Below are 21,568 nucleotides of genomic sequence, written 5' to 3' on the forward strand. Positions count from 1 at the left end.
TCCCCGTGCCACCGCCATTGCCCCTCTTCTGCAGCCCATTCACATGGTTCCAGTGCTGTTGGCCCGCACGTTGTTCTCTCGCCTTTGCCTGGCTTGGGTCATCACTAGCCCTGCTTAGCAATAGGGTCCGTGGTTCCCAATGTGGGCATGACCCCTGGGGACACAGAGGAACATTCTTGTGGCACCTCAGGGCCTGAGCCGCCTCCCATGGAGGAAGCACCATCAGCCTCAAACGCAGTCTAAAATGTCTAAAATCCGCAGTTTTTATTTAAAAAAAAATTCTCTAGTTGTGTATTTCTAGTTTTTTTATCTCACAAAGTAACATCCTCATTAAAACTATCCCCCAGACACCCTGGGACCTGCCCCAAATTATAATACCCTCACCGAGCAAGCAGACAGTGACCATAGCTAGTGTCTAGGCAAGCTTTTCTCAAGGAGGCAACTCAAACATTTCTCCCTGCTTCTCTTTGCAAGGTCTGACTGAGAACTAAATTCCCCAAACTGAAATTTTTCTGCTGACAAACCAATACTAGTTTGTTTGGAGACTTTGATTTGAAAGTATTATTGTTATTATTCTCTTCTGATTTCTGAATCAGTTCAGTCTTTCTCCTCCAGGTGCGTTTCCAGCTGCTGAGTTGTGGAGGAGAGAGGCCAAGTCATGATGTCTTGTGGATAAGGGAGAAGCGGTGGATGTGATATACCTAGACTTTAGTAAGGCATTTGATACGGTCTCGCATGATATTCTTATAGATAAACTAGGAAAGTACAGTTTAGATGGGGCTACTATAAGGTGGGTGCATAACTGGCTCTATAACCGTACTCAGAGAGTAGTTATTAATGGCTCCCAATCCTGCTGGAAAGGTATAACAAGTGAGGTTCCGCAGGGGTCTGTTTGGGACCGGCTCTGTTCAATATCTTCATCAACGATTTAGGTGTTGGCATAGAAAGTACGCTTGAATACTGGTCAAATCTGTATAAAATATACAGAACTATGTCAAAACTGTTGTTGCAGGACAGCCATTTGATCCAGCAAATGTCAATTAAAAGATCCAGTCCAACTAAAAAAACCAAAACAACCCAATAAACCAAAATGACCACAGCCTGAAACAAACCTACACAGAAGCAAAATTAAACCTGTACCAACACAGGAACAAACGATGTAAATTTCTAATTCTAACTTCTTGTTTCTCCCAGGAGGAAGGTGTTTTGCACCCCAGTAACCAGGCTGTCACTGCAGCTTTCCTTTCACTAAATAAGATTTTTACCAAATATAAATTGCCCTCCAATTTCTCTAAGAGAAATTGAAATTGTATCTTTGCACTAATAGCCCAAGTGTGCAAGTCCATCCCCTCAGAACAGCCCCACACCCTGAGGCCAGGGGAGAATCCCAGCTGGTTTGTACATTTGTAACCCTGGGGCCTGAAGCTGATGAGAGAAAGAGAAGTGAGCGATCTTGGAGCTTTCTGATACCACGTGCTGGGAGCGCAGGGAATTGACTGAGTGACGTCCTGGCTAATTTTCACCTTGTTCTGGGCCAGCAGGCTCCACTGGACAACTCGGGAGTGACTTGACCATGGCAACACCCTATTTACATATTAAAAGCTGGCATTTTGGAGCCAAGGGGGTGAAATGTGAGTACTTTTGGGGTTGGGACCCACGTGAGAAGGGATGTGGACAAACTGGAGAGAGTCCAGCAGAGGGCAATAAAAATGATTAGGGAACTGGGGCACATGACTTACAAGGAACTACAGGCCATATCCTGTATGTTAAGCTAAGGCAAAGTTAGCATACCTATGTTGTGACCTTTTACTAAGAAAGGAAAATTGACCTTTATCTTGTTACTTAAATAGATAAGTACCCATTCCTGTCTAAGAACTTTACCTAGACCAATCGACAATGGAGAATGGCATAGGGTTTTTTTCAGTGTTGTACCCACAGACTTAACAGGTACACCACAAGGGAACTTATGTGTATATGTACATGTCATCAACAAGCACAAACATACTAGCCTATGAAGTAAACGTACCCTAATGTTTTGTTGGCGAAGAATGAAATTTGGCCATAGGAGGAAGGATTTCCAGCGCTTGTACCCTATGAAAGAGGTAACCCACTTCGCTAGAGCACTTTGCTCTAGCATTCTGACTTACTTCCTCCACTCTCTCTCTATCTACTATCAGTAGGCTGTACTTGTTCTTAAACTTTAAGTTTCAAGGGAACTAGCCTAAGTTCGGTTTCCCTAAGTTTTTATTCTTTGTTTATTAGGTTTTGATTTTAGGTTGAACATAGTCAAATGAACCCTAAGTAACATTAGCTCAGGGGTCGGCAACCTTTCAGAAGCGGTGTGCCGAGTCTTCAGTTATTCACTCTAATGTAAGGTTTTGTGTGCCGATAATACATGTTAACGTTTTTTAGAAGGTCTCTCTCTATAAGTCTATATATTATATAACTAAAATAGTGTTGTATTGTAAAATAAACAGGGTTTTCAAATGTTTAAGAAGCTTCATTTAAAATGAAATTAAAATGTTGATCTCATGCTGCTGGCCCGCTCAGCCTGCTGCTGGTCTGGGGTTCTGTTCACCTAGGCCGGCAGCGGGCTGAGCGGGGCCTGCGGCCTGGACCCCGGCTGGCAAGGGCTCTCAGCCAGAACCCCAGACCAGCAGTGGGCTGTGCGGGGCTGGCGGCCAGGACGCAGAGGGCTGGAATCAGGGCTGGGTATGTGAGGGGGTGTAGGTGTCAGGGCAGAGGGGGTGCTGGGTATGGGTGGGGGTGCAAGAGTCAGGGCTAGGGTTGCGGGTGGTGGTGGGGGGATGAAGGAGTCAAGCAGAGGGCTGGGTATGTATGAAGTTATGTATGAGACGTAACTGATGAAAGAGTTACAAATGACTCGAACCATACTCCTAGTACAAAGCAAATGTTAAGACAGACACCACCACTTTTCTTCGCTGCTCTTCAACCACGATATTCTCCCCAAAGGGAGGGCCACCGTTCCTGGAGGTTCAGTGCCACAATAACAGGGCGCTGAGTGCAGTGGGTGCGGGAAGCTGCTGTTCCATCTCCCGCTTTCAAAAAATCAGTTTCATAGCTAGTCCTGAGATAGAGGAAGTATCAGTTCTTAAAGTGATAAGAACCGATGTAAAACTTGGATTCCAGAGAATGTTAATTAGATCTAAAATACAGGTTAATAAAAAGACTCCTAGTCCTTTGCACAGAACATTTAAATTATCCCCAAATAGCAAGTTTTGGTTTAAAAAATCATAAAAGGCACATCCTCCAGAATCTGACACTTGGTAAAATCTAAGTCTGGAACCTACCACTGATTCTGGGGCTGTGCCCTGCTTCTCAACAGTCTGGTCTAAGATTGCAACTCACAGTCAAGAGCTATTCCAGAAAGCTCAAACCCCTCCTTCTCCTGGATCAGTAACCTTTCAGCAGATAGGAAAGAAAAACTAGGAATCAATAGTCTATTTTTACAACTGAAAGGGGTAAATAGCAGGTTTCTAAAGTAGAAAATGAGAGAGATAGATTGGCCAGCCTTTCAATTCACTATGCTTTAGAACTCATGAGCCTTGTCTAGCAAGAATGATTTAGGCTACGGTTAGTCCATCAATCATGAAATGCCAAGTACCTTTCTGCTGTCCTTCATTCATATAACCACTATAACTACACTTTATTGCTCCTGCCCTAATAACAAAGAGACTAGGGATCCCACAGCAGCTGAAGTCATGATTTGGACAAGCAATCATGCAATGCAGGGTGGATGTGACCATGCAAATTACATCAGCCCCAAAAGTCCTTTACAACAGATCACCAACAGATGTCAGAGTAGAGTTCAAACTGACCCTGCTTACATCCTCTCCCCAGCCAAGGATTTGTGGTTCCCACAAATCACACTCTGTATTATACCATCTCATTGGCATTGAATGCTGAAGTCACAGCTAGCAAAAGTGGCCACCAATCTCTGCCCTGTAGCATCCAGCTTAGCCCTTGTTAACACGTAAGTCAGTGGATTGTTCTCTGTTCTCTGTCCATACTTGAAACTGAGCACCATATAAGTAGTCTCGAAATTTCTCAGTGATGGCTCATTTCTTGGGGAATGTTACTGTTGTTCTCTTAGCCGGAGATGAAGTAAAATCTGGTTCTGATACTGAGTTCCTCTTACAATCTGAGCCAGTCTTGTCTGATCCATCTGCTCAGCAGTCACTGCTCACCTCATGACAGCTCTCAGAAGCAATCTCTCCAGCCTCGGTATATAGGCGGAAGCCTTCTCGCCCCTTAGCTGTTGGGAATTAAGGAACTTACAGTAGCTGTCTTCAGAGCCCTCTATGCTCCCAAACATGTGATCAAGAGCCTCTAGGCAGTCTTTCACACTGACCCCAGGGTCAATGAGCTTCAGGGGGCAAATCGCATCTAATGCTGGGCCCATAAGACTCTCTAGTACACATCTGTGCTTTTCTGCATTGGGCATCTGCATCGGGTATGGCCCATTCCTGCACCATTTCAGTGGTGTGCTCTAACCAGGATTCAAACTCCTCTTCACCAGCAAATAACCTGAACATACAACAAGAGTCTGATGTAGCATGGGACAGCACAACCTTTTCCAATGTTTTCCCCAGTGCTTTTGCCCAATCGTTGGCTGAGGCTGCGGCTCCTGAGCTAGAGGCTGTTGAGCCAGGATCCAACAAACCTGACATATTAGCCATTATACAAACAGTCATTTCCTCAAAATATAAACACGATAGTTTCCCAATGTAGTGGATTGCTCAACAGGTGCTTGACAGGGATACTGACCCAGGGATCACGGACGAGCCCCCCAAAATGGAACCCTTCTGCCCATCAGAGTTGGCAGCAACAAGTGCCGGGGTCAGTATCTAGGGGTTCTGTTTCAATAACACAATGCAAAACTGGCTTGAGCCTCCACCCGCTGACTCGGGACAATTATACACCACCCCCTGGGTGCCTCTAAGAGGCAATACTTCCCCTCTCGCAAGCGCAGAGTCTGAGTGTAGCAAAAGCCTTTTAATAAAGGAGGGAACCAATGTGGCGTTATGTGGGGAAACACCACAAACAGGCTCCATAACAAAAATCATGAGCAAAAGATCCACCCCAATTAAGTTTGTCGTGTCTTTTTCCCCTCAGGGTCTTAAGTCCAGCAACCCAACAGTCACCCCACCCACAGTTTCTGTCCTTGGTCAGTGCAGCCCCAGAGTTCAGAAGTTTATCTGCAGACTTTACCTCCCAGCCTGAGTGGAACCGGGGGGAGGCATGGGGAGGCATCTTATATGTTCTGCTGCTTGTGTTGATGGCTGATTGCCACACCTCTCCATGGGGTTCTGCTGCAGTCTCCACCACCGGCTGCTCTTCTCCGCCAGCCATCCAGCTAGCCGCTCCTCTCCACCAGCCTTCCTGCTAGCTGCTCCTCTCCGCCAGCCTTCCAGCTAGCTGCTCCTCTCCACCAGCCATCCAGCTAGCGCTCCTCTCCGCCAGCCTTCCTGCTAGCCGCTCCTCTCCACCAGCCTTCCAGCTAGCCGCTCCTCTCTGAGCTGGGCACTGCAGGGAGCTCAGAAAGGAGCCATCTCCAGATGAGACCAGTGGATATCAAACTTTCTGGGTTTAAGACCTCAGTTCCCTGTAAGCTGCGCAGCCATGCAGCAGGCTCTCAAGGGCAGTGCAGGCTGGGAGAGGAGCCCCTCCCCTGTCCCAGCCCAGGCACACCAGAGCTGTGGGAGAGAGGAGTCCATGGCCCAGCCTGGCCCAGCTGAGGCCCTCCAGAGGAGCCCCTCCCTCCATCCAGGCCCACCGGAGCTTCTGCACGGGGGGAGAGGTGCCTCTCACCTGGCCCCTAGCTGCTCTGGTGAGAGGGGGATGGGAGAAGTCCTCTCTCCCCACTGCAGCCCTGGGGCAGCTGGCACCCCAACCCCTCACTCCCCCACCACAACCCTCTGCCCTAGCCTGACTCCCCTCTCGTACCTCAATCCCCTCTTCCCTGGCCTCACCCCAGAACCTGCTCCCCCAACCTGAGCCCTCATCCCCCTCAGCCCAACCCTCTGCCCTAACCCTGAGCCTTCTCCTGCATCCTGAACCTCTCATTCCAACCCCACCCTGGAGCTGCACCCCCAGAGCCAGTGCCCTTATCCCCCTGCACCCCAACTCTCTGCCCCATGTCGCTTGATTTAGGGTATACTAATAATATTAATTAGGATAATATGGTGGAAATTTAATGTATTAGTTTAATTTTAATTGTATTTAATTTAATTAGTAATATGAATACTAATTAATTATCAATATTATTAATATGGGTTTTAGGCTTGCCAATCTGTTTGACCAGAAGATGAAAGTTCTTATCCCGAATCAGGCGCCACAGAATTTACAAAGGACCCTTGGGGATATGACAGGAAACTCACACTGAGACAGATTATAGCCTTAAAGACCTTTTTATTAAAATCAGTGAAATAGTAAGTAAATGGTAAAATAAGCAGAGGTACAAAGTTACAGTTGCATTACTGCTATTCAGAAGATACATATGACATTCTATGCAACAAAGTTTTGGTTAATATACTCACACCCTTCCCTGATAATCTGGCGGTAAGAGACACAGGACCAGCCTTGCAGTTCAGGTTTCTCAATTCTTGAGTGAAAGATGCAGTGCTTAGAAAAAGCGAATGTTACGTAGGGTTTACTTGACTAAGTTAAACTTAAAATCAAAACCTAATAAACAAAGACTAAAAACTTTGGGAAACCGAACTTAGCCTAGTTCCCTTGAAACTTAAAGGTTAAGAAGACCAAGTAGAGCCTACTGATAGTAGATAGATATTACAGAGAAAGAAAGTGGAGGAGGGAAGTCAGAATGATAGAGTGAAGTGCTCTAGTGAGGTGGGTCACCTCTTTTATAGGGCACAAGTGCCAGAAATCCTTCCTCCTATGCCCACATTTCATTCCTCACCCGCAAAACATTAGGGTACGCTTACTTCACAGGCTAGTATGTTTGTGCATATTGATGATATGTGCATACACACAGAAGTTCCCTTGTGGTGTACCTATTAAGTCTGTGGGTACAAGACTGAACCCCCCCCCCCATGCCATTCTCCATTGTCGATTGGTCTAGGTAAAGGTCTTAGGCAGGCGTGGGTACTTATCTATTTAAGTAACAAGATAAAGGTCAACTTTGCTTTCTGAGTAAAAGGTCATAATATAGATATGCTAACTTTGCCTTAGCTTAACATACAGGATATGGCCTGTAGTAGATCCTGTGCATTACAGCCAAACTTACTTTCATATAAATCTATAAACCTTTTACAATAAGCCAAATACTTAAACTCTAAGAAAAGATATATATATGCAAGCAAGCAGGTTAGTCCTATAGGCTACACCCAGCCCTTAGTCCCCTCCTGTATCCTGAACCCCTCATCCCAAGCCCCCTGTGCCCACACCCCCAGCCAGAGCCCTCACCCTCCCACAAACCAACCCTCTGCCCCAGTCCTGAGCCCCCTCCCACAGTCCAAACCCCTGAGCCACATCCCACCACACATCACCTCTATATTGGCACACCTAAAACATTTAATTCCACACATGGACAAAACAAATTAAAGAGAACACTGCTCAGGGCCCATTTGTAAATCATAGAATATCAGGGTTGGAAGAGATCTCAGGAGGTCATCTAGTCCAACTCCCTGCTCAAAGCAGGACCAACACCAACTAAATCATCCCAGCCAAAGCTTTCTCAAGCCTGACCTTAAAAAACCTCTAAGGATGGCTATTCCATCACCTCCCTAGGTAACTCATTCCAGTGCTTCATCACTCTCCTAGTGAAATAGTGTTTCCTAATATCCAACCAACCTAGATGTCCCCCATTGCAACTTGAGACCATTGCTCCTTGTTCTGTCATCTGCCACCACTGAGAACAGCCGAGCTCCATCCTCTTCAGAACCCCCCTTCAGGAAGGCTGCTATCAAATCCCCCGTCACTCTTCTCTTCTGCAGACTAAATAACCCCAGTTCCCTCAGCCTCTCCTCATAAATCATGTGCCCCAGCCCCCTAACCATTTTTGTTGCCTGCCGCTGGACTCCCCAATTTGTTCACATCCCTTCGCATGTGGGTCCCCACCCCAAACGTACTCACCGGCTTTTAATATGCAAATAGGGTGTTGCCACGGTCAGATCACTCCCCAGCTCGTCAATGGAGCTGCTGCCAGAGAACAAGGTGGTAGTTAAATTAGCAGGGAGATCACTCGGTCAATTCCCTCTGCGCACCAGTAGGTGGCATTGGAAAAAATCTGTAGTAACAGCCTGGTTACTGGGGTGCAAAACACTTTCCTCCTGGGAGAAACAAGAAGTTAGAATTAGAAATTTACATCGTTTGTTCCAATGTTGGTACAGGTTTAATTTTGCTTCTGTGTAGGTTTTTTTTAGGCTGTGACTGTTTTGATTTATTGGTTTAGGAATTTTTTTTTTTAGTTGGAGTGGAGCTTTTCATTGCCATTTGCTGGATGGAATGGCTGACCTGCAATACCAGTTTTGACATAGTTCTACATATTTTACAGATTTGGCTAGTATTCAAGGATTCAGTTCCTTTATAGGAGGTTTTAGTGGTCGGGCTTTTTATTTTATATTATTTTATCATCCTGCTGTAGCACACTTTTTTGATAAAATTTTTGAAATAATTAATTTATGGCATTTGTTAGTTTTTATTTTTACAAACAAAGTTTTTCTTAATGTTTGGGTTTTAAATTAAGCATTGTTTTTGGTTTCAATTTTTCATTTAGGTTTTGGTTTCTGATGGGATCTTTAAGAGGATTTTGAATTTAATACTAAAACTTGGACAGATTTAGATTTTTTTTTTAGAGTAAGCTCTGTTTGCTATTTGATTTTAATAAAGGTTGTATTGCTGTCAACCCTGGCGAGGAGATGAGCCTGGTCTTTAACTGAGAAGGAGCAGAGGTATAGCCCCCATGAAGAGTGGGGCCAGGTGATGAGGGGCCCAGCCCCCCAATTTTTTTGTGTAGCCCACCTCAGTCCCCCATCAAATGGGAAGAGGCTGATGCCACCCCTGCTGGTCACTGGGTGTCACTGCTGCTCCATGGGAAACATGCTCTGTGCATTACCCAGATTGGTGGGAAACACACTATGTGCCTTATCGTGACTGGTCCGTGGGTGTCACTGCTCCTAGAAGGCAGACACACGCTGTGCATTACGCCACCTGACCACTGCGTGTCACTGCTGCGCCAAGGAAAACACCTTCTGTGCATTACCCTGAATGACCACGAGGTGTCACTGCTGCTCCAAGGGAGACATAAGAACGGCCAGACTGGTTCAGACACAAAGTCCATCTAGCCCAGTATCCTCCTGTCTTCTGACAGTGGCCAGTGCCAGGTGCCCCAGAGGGAATGAACAGAGCAGGGACTCATCAAGTGATCCATCCCCTATTGCCCATTCCCAGCTTCTGGCAAACAGAGGCTACAGGCACCATCCCTGCCACCCAGGCTAAGAGCCCTTGATGGATCTATCCACCATAAACTTATCTAGTTCTTTTTTGAACCCTGTTATAGTCTTGGCCTTCACAACATCCTCTGGTTGACTATGCAACTGCCCTGAGTTTACCCCCCTTCCCCTGGCCAGGTTGTATATGGAAAAGAGGATGAGGATGAGGAGAGCCATGATGTGTCTGTCACTGGCTGGTGACTCAGTTTCCTCTAGGCAGCAGTGCTGCAGGCTCCTTTGGTCAGTTCCCATGCAACTGTGTCTGGGGAAGGAGGAGTAGAGGTTCATGCTCCTCAGCTCCCATGCCACCAGCAACTGGGAAATACAGGCCAAATGTAACCCTGGTAGCTAGGCTGGGATTAGCCTGGGCCAGGGTAGGGCTGGGGAGGAATTGTGGGGGGAAGAGACAGACACACCACCCATTCCCTGCCAACCCCCCTCACTCCTTGCAGCATAGCACCCCCTAGCATTTCTTCCTTGTTGCGGGGACTGTCTGCTGCCTGCTTCTCCCTTAGCATCATCTCTCTCCACCCGGGGCACTGATATCAGCTGTCCTCTGCAAACAGGCAGGCCTCGGTGTGCTCCATGGCACTGCCCTGCAATTGTGGGGGAGGCAGCTGTTGGATGGAGTCATATGGAAATACGGGGGAAGGGCAGGGCTGGGATCCAGGGCTCCTGCGTTTTCTGCTTTTCTCCTGCAGTTGCCTCAGTCCTTTCAGTGCATTTCCTGTTCCAAATTAATTTGCTGACTTATGCAACCCACCTCAGAGATGGCTGCATCTCAGTGTTGGGTGAGGCATCCTTGGCTGCATCACTTCCTAACCATGTCCCTCTCCGTCCTGCAGGTGACCCTGCAGCACTCAGCAAACATCCGCAAGATTGTGGGGCACTTTGAGCATTGGGCAGGCAGGGGCCAGGCATCAAGCTCTTCCCCCCCGCCAGAATGGGACCCAGCACCCCCTACTTTTTACAGGGATTAAAAAGGGGCAAAGGATGGCAAATCAGAGGAGAAGGGGTGGCCAGGCTCTGAACGGGGCAGGGGGGAATTGACTGGTCAGGAGTATCAAGCAGTTGGAGGCAGAGTTAGGAGAGGGACTGAAGAGCAAAATCAGAAAGGGGGGAAAGGAGCCAGAGTTAAGCCCAGGGATGAGGCGCTGCCTGAGGGTTAAACCCCAGCACAGGCACGGGAAGAGGGTAACAGTAACCCTGGGGGGCTGCAACTACAGTGTTTGCAAAAATAGGATGGGGGAGCAGAGGGGCTTTTTTATTTCCCCTCCCACAGGCAGCACGTCTCAGCATGGGCTTCCCAGGGCTGGGCTCTTAAAGGCACAGGCACAGGCATCCCACTGCCTAGACACTGCAGCTCCTCTCTGAATAACCTACTGAGGTGCTGCAGTAGGAAACTCAATTCAGTGAAACTGGGCATTCCCTATACGCCCCCCAGCCAGGGGGCTGTGCACCCCCTTCCCCGAATTTCCCTAACACTTCCCCACTCCCAGGTGTTAAGGTAGTTACATACAGCACTGCCAATTTTGTCATTGGTTGCAAATTTGAATGGAAATTGAAACGTTAACACACACTTTAAAAGCAGATACAACGTATGAAAAATACTTGTACCTGAGAAAGTATAACAGGTTTTTTTAAAAGTCTGGACAAAGACTGGTTTCATCACCCAGCTGTTGTGTTTGCTAACAATGTTGGTGCATTATGATTTGCAAGCAAGGTATGAATGAGCTCTCCCCTGACAGCTAGTGATGAGCCAGGGTTAGGGCGAGGCTTTGGGACCAGACTGTATTTACATGAACTCACCTATTCTGCTGAGGTATGCAGCGAACAGAGCTGTGCTGCCTCTGCTCTAAGTGCCTGGAGGAGGGAAGGTGTGTGGGGCTCCAGCCTGGGACTCTTCCTCCCTCCTGCCAAGGCCTGACTATTAATCCCAGCCCAGGCACTCCTTTCTTCAAGCGCCACGTGGGCCAGAGGAAAAGTGTGGTGGGAAGCACAATGGCCAAACTTGTGGGCATTAGGTGAAGCAGCAAGAATCACAACCATTAAGTCAAACTGCAGGACTGCAGACAGCAGTAGCCAGGGTAGCAAGTTCTGGAACCCCAACCCACTGCAGCCATCCTGACCAGAGACCTGGCTCCAGCGGGTGTGAGTCACCCAGCAGCAGGGAAAAGACTCACTCTTGTACAACTGGAGACAGGAAAGAGGAGCACTTTGAGCTCCAGGGCTTTACTGCAAACCAGCACAAGGTCTGACTGAGATTTGAACTCAGATTGCCGGATTCAGAATCCTGGTTGCTGAGTGTTACATCATGGGACCAGCTTATGTGGCCTTCTCTGCCCATCGGTGACCCTCACAGGGCTGGTTTGTGTAATGGGCCTGCTCTTGGCCCTTTATTAAAACTTGGTGGGGGGCGGGTTGGTTGGCTAGTTCCCAGTCCCAATAGAAGGGGGAAGGGCCAATGGGAAATCAGGACCCTGAGACTGACAGACCCCGGGGCAATGGGGAGAGGCCAAAGCTCAAAGTTAGCCGGACTGATAGGCCAAGCAATCAAATGAGAGAGTCCCATCCTCTGTGTGAGCTGCAACTGTCTGGGCCAGAGTGGGGCGAAGCTAAGGAGAGAGCAGGAGCCCAAGAAGATCAGGGAGCAGAGCTGCACAGGTGTAGTGCCAGAAACTGCTGCATGTAGGAATTTGCAACCTGTAGCAGTTACTGATACCTGAGGTTGTTTTTATTTGCTGACTTGTCCTAATTGGCTAAAACTTGACAGTGGTTTCTCTAGCAAAGGCCAGTCCCTGGCCCCTTGGTCCAGACATTCACATTCACATCAGGCTTCAAGTTGAGAATCATTTCCCATTCCCGCTCTGTGGGAGGGGAGACTTTTGAAGGTGCTCTCTGTGCAACTGCACATGGCTAAGCAAAGAGAACTAACCTCAAATCCCCCCTGTGCTTTGGGAGCCAGGTTTGCTGTGGGAAATCTTCAGGCCTGGGCATTGTGATTATTGACCAGTTCATCGTGATTATTTATTCTGTGGTACTGAAACCTTATTATGCTGATGGCTGAGTGGTTAAAGTGTTAGAATTGATAAATCCAATAGTATTCCTCTCTGTAGGATTGAATCCTGCTCACAGCCTTTCACCCACGCAATACCTTTATACAAACTGATGCTCTCAATTCTCTCCCCACCCCAAGTAAATCCTGCTCTGCTCCTTTCATAGAGATGCCTAGGACACCACCTCACACTGTATCCCTGAGGTGTCAGGCAAACTCTCAGCACCTGAAGTCTCTGCCAGTCACCTGGTTCTGCTCCTCTCTTTAGAGCACGAAAGGAGCTGAGTCAGTGAATGCAGGGGTGCTATGGGGCTGCAGAACCAACAGGGGGGGAAAAATGGTGCTCAGCACCCACTGGCAGCCAGCTCTGCCCCTGCTTCGGGCCTTGTGGACAAGCTCCTGCTCTTCCCCTTCAGCACCTCCCCCTGCCAGTGGTCAGCTGTTCAGTGGGGTGCAGGAAGAGGAGGGAGAGGAATGGAGCAGGAAGATGCAGGGCAGGAAGGGGTGGGCCTTGGGGGAAGGGTTGGAGTGGGGAAGGGCAGAAAGGGGGGGATTTGTCCCAGGTCCTGCACCCCTCTAGGGCCAGCCCTGAAGGGAAGCACTGACTATTACAGTGGCAAGAAAACTGACCAGCATTGCGGGGGAGACTGAAGATCAGCTCTCATCAGGTCTCTTCTCTCCCCCACGGTGAGCCAGACACTGCTCTCTCCTGGCTCTCACTCTAGCAGCTGGACGCCAAGGAGCCATTTCCCCACAGGAAGTGCATTGAGTGCCCCTGTGGTGCTGGGGGGGCTGGCGCTTCTGCTGGCTCTGGGGCTGGCAGGGGGGTTGATGTCTGCACAGACTCTCAGCTGCCAGGCCGGAGGGGGCACTTGGGACCTTACCAGACTGGCTCAGTGAAGATGGGGGGTTGACAGATCAATACAGATGCTTTCCAGAGCACGGAGCAGCATCCGCCCATGCAGCCAGGCAATGAGCATTTCCCACAGCCTGGAGCCGAGGGGGAGGTGTCAGCTGCTGTTCCAGCTCCTCGAGGACAGGCCCTGTCAGCCAACAGACACTTCTTACTCACCACAGCTAAGGTCGTCTGGTTCCTCTCATGGGAGAAGTATGGAGCAGCCATTTGTTTTCCTGTGTGTGCTCCTCTGTGATGTGAAAATCGGGGAGGGGAGGTAGAAGCCCCACTTCCCTTCCTAAATGACATCCACTGGGGGAAGCCAGGACAACAAGGTGGGGCAGCAAGTGGTGGCCAGACTCTTACTGTCAGGGTCTAGTCTAGCTCATGGTCCAGCTCAACTTCCTCCCCGCATCACTGGCCCCCAGTCCCCTTCTGCCACCAGGTCAACCCGGGAACTAAGGCAGCAATGGTGTGAGGAAGCAAGTCAAGCTGAGCATGGCAGGCAAAAGCGAGTCTTGTCTTCGTGGGCCACTCACAATGACGTCCTTTTTGTGTGCCATGGCCATGACCGATAAAAACATCCCAGACAGAGAAGCAGCAGGCTGAAAAAGCAGTATGCAGGTGCCAAAGTAGCTCAGTTGAGCAAGCATTAGCATGAAAATCTAAAGGTACCTGGTTCAATCCCTGGCTTTAACAGCCCTTTTATCTTTCTTTGTGTGGAGGTGGCTTGTTTTCTGGGAACGCAGCAGCACCTTTACCTGAGGTGAATCCCTGATTTTGAGATCCCCAGCAAGACAATGGAGCATGGACTTCTGCCCCAGTTGGCCCACCTGACCTTTTAAAATCAGAGATAGGAGCTGTATTTCCCATGTGACTTATTGGTTGACCCAATATGGTGGGAAGAGAATGAGGCAGGGTGGCCCTCGGAGATGGTGCCAGAGGGGGCAGGGACTGGGGACAAAAGCTCCTCTCCACAGCTGAGCGAGGGCAGTACTGGGGAAGGAGCATCTGTAAAAGTGTCCACGTGGAAGGTGGCAGGGATTGGAGGGCCCAGGAGGAGATTGTAGGATGTCCAGTGACTTGGAGAAGCTGGACTTGGACATGGTGTCCATTCAGGAAATGCACATTAACAGCTTTAGGGTGGCTTGATGGGTAGAGGGTGGTTGGAGGAAGGGCCTGTCTTTCTGGCCCTCCTGGCCAGGGAAGAATGATGAGGTTGGAGTCTTGTTCTTCACATTTGCAGTGCTCCATGGCACTTGTTACTGCTAGATTAGTGTCTTTGGTCCCCAGTTAAGGTGTGAAAGGAACTGGCTCCCTTCCTCTGGACTACACAGTGTTTGGTGTAGGGGGTGGATTTTAATTGTGTCAGACGGCCTGAGAACCGCTGGTCCCATTTTCCCAACTGTCAGAGGAAACTCTTCTATGATGACCACTCCCTGGTGCAGGATTGTAGTGAGGTCGGTTTAGAGGACATGTCTCTCCATAGTGGAACCAGTGGAGGGCAGGAGGTAGCCTCCAATTCCTCTGATCTGAGCTCACACCAGACGCAGATGAGGCACACCTTTCTGCAGGGATAGGCCAGGAGTTACACTGATTTATGTGAAAGAGAGCACGTCGACAGCCCAGTTGCCACCCTCTTCCTCTTGCCCAGGTTTAATAGTCATGGATAGGCAGGAGGGAGGAAGAGTCTCAGGCTGGACCCCAGTACACCTCTCGTCCTCTGGGCACCTAGAGCAGAGGCAGCTGGTGCTGACAGCTCCAAGGGAAGGCTTAAAAGCCACAGAGCAACTGAGGGTGGGGCAAGAGGAGGGGACGATTTCCCCCAAGAGGCTCTTTCCCAGCTGCTGAGAAGCACAGAAGTACCCGGTGTTTGCTCTTGCAGTGAAAGGGGTTAATATGTTTAGGCGGCCTGGTTAGCTCAGCTGGCAGCACTTCTGCCTCTTACTCTGAAGGTTGAAGTTACAATTCCCTGTCTGGGTGCTTAGGGCTCCTCTTCAACAATACAACACACAATCTGCTTAATCTCCCACCCAGTAACCTGCGAAAACTAGCCCTGGCCACTGGGTGCCTCTAAGAGGTGACATTTTCCCCACCTACAAGCACTGAGTGTAGAAAAGAAACTTTAAGAAAAAGGAGGAAACTCACCTTGTATTAACTTGGGAAAACATCACAATGAGGATTCATAACACAACACTATGAGCAGAACACCCACCCACAGCCCTCTGTGCAGTGGCCTTTTGCCTCCGGCTCTTAAATCCAGACACCAAAAGCTCTGTGGATGTTCCCCTCCCTTCACAGCACCTCACCCACAGCTGCTGCTCTGGGTCAGTGAAAACCCAGAGTTCACCTCTTACCTCCTGGGGGGAAAGCCCCTTTCTCCCTCCACTGTCTGGCCACATTGCCGGCCACTTGCCGTTCCTCCCTGTCACTGCTCTGCTGGCCCCTCTCTGCTCTGGGACGTCTTGTGGTCCCACCAGGAGTGGAACAGGCTCCCTAAAAGTAGTGGCCACCAGAGCCCGAACAGTAGCTCCATCCCTTCCCCTTGAGGCCACGCCCCTGCACCACCCCTTCCCCCCAAGGCCCCACCTCCTGCTCACTGCTCTCCCCCCCTCCCCCTTCACTAGCCCTTATGGTCATTACAAAGTGGCAAGGCAGAGCTCTCCCATTTTTAAAAGTTCTGGGGTGTTGTTTTCCCCTGTTCAGGCACCCCTGGGGCCCTGCACTTCATGCAACTCTCCCTGATTTCAGCTGTTAGTGAGGGAGCCTCACTTCTAGCGCAGACTGAGTAGTTTGTTGGATGAGAGACGCTGTCCCAAAGCAGGACTAATGCTTAGACCTGGTGATCAGTGATTTCAGATCTGTTGGTCTGCAGCAAGACTCTACAGTGAGTCTTAATGAGCTCTGTTATTACACGGGACGAACAAAAGGGTCAAATGGTGCCTGGAAGCCTTAAGAAGAATCCACTCCACCAAGTACAACGCTTGTCGCTACCTGCTCTCAACTCCACTGAGAATGTTTTGGGGTCACTCCTTGCATTTATCAACCTAGGGAGAATGGCAATTAACAGGTGCTCCAGTGGCACAATTGGTTAGCGCACAGTACTTATAGGGCAGTGCTGAGAGGAGCTATGCTGAGGTTGTGAGTTCAAACCTCACCTGGAGCACTGGTTTTCATTAACCAAATGGCATCACCCCCTCATTTGGCCCTGTGGAATGTACAATTCCAGCCCAGGGGACACTGAGGCAGGGAAGAAGTTAAAAATGCCCCTTCACTTATTAGCTCTTCTCCAGAGTGCATGTCAGAATCTACAATCCTTTCTCCCCCACCAGCCCCTGTGCCAGGATCCCTCCAGCAGAGCCTGGAGTCCTGCCCATGGCGTCTGTACTATTGACAAACACTAAGTGACAGGGACAAAACACTCAAATCCCACCTGGTGCAGGGAGCCAGGTTTGCGCTTCAAATTCTGTTGTTCATAAATTTCCAGGCCGGGGAATATCCCACAACAGCATTTAATGGGAAGCTGCCTGCAGAACAATTACACTGCACAGAGCTGCTATGGAGGAAGGGTGGGAATTGATAACATTTTGAGGATTGTTTGGGAAATGAGCCTTTTTATTGTGAGGTTAATAACTATCTCCTCAACTTTATTTACTCAATTTAAAAATGGGTGTCACTTGATTTTTGCATCTCCCTGTGAAAATACAACTGGCACGTGTGGCTTTCTACAGGGGGTCATGATGTTAAAGTTGGGGAATTCAGTCTCTGTACTTCTGGGGGAGTGTTGCTTTTTTAAACTGCCTCACTGCCAGGCACACCGGGCTGTTAGCTGCACCCACTGTCCTTGCCAGGGGCCCTTGCTGAACCCTGGGCGGCTGCATTGCAGAGCTGGGGTTACTCTGCAGGGGGAGAAGCTGCTGGGGAACAATGTAGAGCAGGCGCAGGAAGGAGACGGGGTCACTATTCACATTCTGAACTGCACAATTTTCCAAATTTGGGAATAGATTCATAGATTCATCCTCCAGCAAGTGACCCCCGTGCCCCATGCTACAGAGGAAGGCGAATGTCTGAGAACAATTCTAAGGGGAAGGTGAATGCAGAGCTATGACACTGGAGATGCCCAGACCTCCAATGGGGGCAGCATGGCAATTAATAATGGGAAGATCATTTGCAAAATTAGTCGTCACTGACAAGATTTGTCTCTGTTCCTATTTCACGCTGTGGTGTTAGAGGAATCAGTACAGAGTTTTACTATATTAATTAAACACTTAATTTTATGTAACCAAGCCAAAAACTTAGTGTCACTTATTTTTTCTCTGTCCTAGTAAGAATGAATTGAATTTTATGACTTTCTGGAAAGTGCAGCAAGATTAAATGTGGGGAATTCAGTCTCTGTGTTTGTGATCTGATGTTTTCCTCTCACAGGTCAGTGCCTGCCTTGAAATACCAAGAGGAATCTAAGGGCTGGTGTACACTGGGCACTTAACTGGCAGAGCGACGTCTCTCAGGGTGTGATCTCCCTCGCAACCCATAGAGTTAAGGTGACCTAAGCCCTGGTTAGATAGTGCTAAAGAAAAGAAAGAACTGTTCTGTCAACGTAGCTATTACAGGGATGGGAAAACCCCTCCAGTCACTGTCTGCTCCAGAGAGCTATAGCAGCGCCACAGCAGTGTTTTAAGTGTAGATAGAGTGAAACTAGATCTGGCGCCAGTTCACACTGTGGATGCTCAGGCACTAAGGGTGCAATAATAACAACAACAACACTGCAGTTGTCAGAATTTGAACCTGTGCCAGGAAACCACAATGGATTTGTGATCTATCACCTTAACCACTTGGCCACAACTACTTAACATACATTTGTTTCACTACATGATGATTCTGTTCTCACTGAATTGTCATTCCCATTGTTTGCTCAGACCAGCTTCCCCAGCACACTCATGGCTGCGCATCAGTGTACGTGTGTCCTTGGCCGAACAGCGAGAATTTCTGCCCATTTCCCTTCCGGCTGGAGCAGGATGAGAGTGTGTTTGTGTGAACGACATTGCTGTAGAATGTTGTTCATTCCCCACTCTGACAATTCAGACAGTCCCTTTCCTAGTCAAATCTCCAGCACATCGTTCCAATAGCCGGGGCAGGATTTCTCTGGGGCACTGAAATATTTCCGGGAGCTGGTGCATGAGCTCAGCCTTGCATTTCACCCTCGATGTTTCATGGATGAACAACAGCAGCAGAAAGAAAGAGCCGAGCCAATATCTCCCTGGCAGGGATGCAGGTGCCACAACCCCTCTGTCTGCCCATCACCATGGCAGGAGAGAAGTGTTCACTGGAATCGAATGCCCTGGCTCAGACCAGAGACATAGGGAGGTTTTGCTGCTCATGGATTTGTGCAAAGGAAATTGTGTCTCTGTATAAAATTGAGGAGAGAAATGAAACGTCCACATGGTGGTCGAATGCTCTAGGGAATGTGGGTGAAGGACTCGGGCTGAGAAATGATTTAACGGGGTTTGTTTCAATTATTTGCCCTGATTAAAAACTATGGCTAAAAGGTAGCTACTGTTGTTAGTACTTGTACCTGTGTAGGGACACCCCAGTGGGTGTTAAGTCCATTGCCTTCACCAAGGGCAGTTGATTATTTTATCAAGGTACAAATTTCTTGGTCAAGGCCTAGACTCCAGAGAAAACAATACACTGATGATAAGAAGAAGTACATAAAAAGATTTTGCAGCCACCATGGGCATAACTATGATGTGTCATGTTTCACTCTTTATATCTGGCACCACCTTCTTTCCCTTTCGCCTTATAGTTGACCAAGGGCAAAACTGAACATCTGTTCAGATACCAGGGAGTGTTTATGTCCATCCCTGCGAGCTACACAGAGGTTTGATGCTGCTGCTTTCAATCCTCTGCCTCTGCCGGGATAAGGAACATTTCAGGCTGTCACTGAACTAAAGGAGGAAGATCATTTTTTGACAGGGAGAGGGACGCCTCCTCTTAAAGGTGTTTGTCTGGCTGGCAGTCCTGGTTCCCAGGTCTTGCCCATGGGGCTTCAGCATTTTTGGGACCAGGTCACTCCCTTGGCCCCATTTGCTGCCTCTAGGGGCTCCCCTCCAGGGGCCCCAGCAGTGCAGCATCTGCCTGCTCGCTCCAGTGGCTGCCAGCCTCTCCCCATGGCAAGGGGGGGCAGAGCTGTGCCTCTACGCGGTGCCCCCACTCCAAGCCCCTGCAGCCAATGGGACGCTGTGGGGGTGATGCCTGGGGGCAGCAGCATGCAGAGGCCCCCCAGCCTGCCCTACCTTGGAGCCCCAGGTAAGTGCCGCACCCCTGACTCCCTCCCAGAGCCTTCACCCCCTCCCTCCACACACCCCCTCCCACCCACCCCAATCTCCCTCCCAGATCCTGCACCCCCACCCCTCCTCCTATTCCCCCTACCCTCGCCTACAGCCTGCACCCAGCACCCAAACTCCATCCCACAGCCTGCACCCTAGAACCTCTCCCCCACCCAAACTCCCTCCCAGAGACCAGCCTCTCACCCCTTCTGCACCCAAACTCCCCCCAGAGCCTGCACCCCTCCTGCACCCCAATCCCCAGCCCCAACCCAGGGCCTGAACCCTAGACCTCCTCCCCCCATCTCTCTCCCAGACCCTTAGGCAAGTGAGAGGCAGAGTTTTGGAGGGTGAGTTCTGAGTGGTATGAGTGACATTATTGGCCCACTGGGAGGATTGGCACTGGCCCTTAGGTAAATTGAGGTTGAGATCCCGCTTTAAGGGATTGGAGCAACGCTGGAGAGACTGACGGGCAGGGAGCTGGGGAGCCGTGTGTGCTCCAAGGAGAGTTGTTGTTGTGCTCTGGTGACACAGAGTAGGGGTGGGGAGTTTGTAAGCTGTGGTGTTTGTACACAGAGAAAGTTTAGTAACCCCTAGGTTCAAAGCTGTTCCTGCTCTGGGCTATACATGACACTCTTTGTTGCGAGTATAGATCAGTGGGTGAATGTTTCCCTGCAGGATAATAGGTTCCTAGTTCCAATCCAAGTGATTCCCTTGAAAAACTTTTTCGAATGAAAATGGATTTCCAGACCCATCTCCAGTATGTTCAGGAGTTCGCTGAATGGGGACAGGGGGCTTTAAATCAATTTAAACACTCAGCATTTTCCTATGCAAATGTATAAAAACCTAGCAGAGCTGTCCAGCAGCTGAAATCAGTTCCAGTCCTCGGAGTGTCTAAGAGGGACACTCTGTATGTGAGTCGTGTGCGACACTTCTGGGATGATGACAGGTGAAAAAATGCTGGATTCAATGAAAGATGAGACCATAGGAGGGGAAGGTGAACGGCAGCACCACACAGGGTCATAACACTGAGACACGGGGCTTCACTGTCACTGCCCCTGTGTTTTCCATCATTTATATCCTAAGGAACACACCCTCCCCCTCCCCCTCCCCCACACACTGTCACATCTAAGGCTAATACTTCACCAATTGCCCTTAAAATTGTTCTGTGTTACTGTCTGTATTCCTGACACCTGGATTGCAGCATTCCAACAATTTTGCTTAAAGGTACAGACAGCATTTCTTTAATCCTTTCTATTTTCACAATATAATTCATTCTACTTTCACACTCAGTCTCCTAGCAGAGCTGGGAAGGGAATCAAGTGCCCCACCCCCATTTCAACGGGCGCTCCCCAGTCCCCTCACAGAGCTGAGGTGGGGAGGTAGCGCCTGGCCCCTGCTGGAATGGCCGCCCCCCAGTAACCTGGCAGAGCTGGGGAGGGAACACAGCACCCCACCCCCACAGGAACGGTCTATCCCCAGTCCCCTGGCAGAGCTGGGAAGAGAAATCAGCACCCCCCCCCGCAGGAATGACTGCTGCCCTGTCCCCTCACAGGGCTGGGGAGGGAACCCAGCGCCCAGCTCCCACAGGAACGGCTGCTCCCCACACCCCTCACAGAGATAGAGAGGGAACCCAGAGCCTCGCCCCAGCAGGAAAGGCCGCTTCCCGGTCCCCTCGCAGAGCTGGAGAGGGAAGGCAGTGCCCCACCCCCGAAGGAATGGCCGCTCCCCAGTGTTGGTGTCACTAGTCATAAATCTAAGCCTTAGTGAACCAAAGCTCCTCAATGCTGAACTCTACTTGATCTAGAAAGCTAGCAGCTGT

General features: G+C 49.5%; 2 non-coding genes across 2 annotated transcripts; one reads left to right on the forward strand and one right to left on the reverse strand.

The window, feature by feature from the left end:
• Positions 1–2,972: 2,972 nt before the first annotated feature.
• On the reverse strand, positions 2,973–3,160 carry LOC127041372 (U2 spliceosomal RNA). Its single transcript, XR_007771656.1, has one exon. It is a non-coding gene; the product is annotated as a U2 spliceosomal RNA (small nuclear RNA).
• Positions 3,161–16,495: 13,335 nt separating this feature from the next.
• TRNAI-UAU (transfer RNA isoleucine (anticodon UAU)) lies at positions 16,496–16,589 on the forward strand. Its single transcript has 2 exons — positions 16,496–16,533; positions 16,554–16,589. It is a non-coding gene; the product is annotated as a tRNA-Ile (tRNA).
• Positions 16,590–21,568: the final 4,979 nt, after the last annotated feature.

The sequence above is a fragment of the Gopherus flavomarginatus genome, assembly GCF_025201925.1.
Source record: "Gopherus flavomarginatus isolate rGopFla2 chromosome 13 unlocalized genomic scaffold, rGopFla2.mat.asm SUPER_13_unloc_2, whole genome shotgun sequence".
Lineage (NCBI taxonomy): Eukaryota > Metazoa > Chordata > Testudines > Testudinidae > Gopherus > Gopherus flavomarginatus.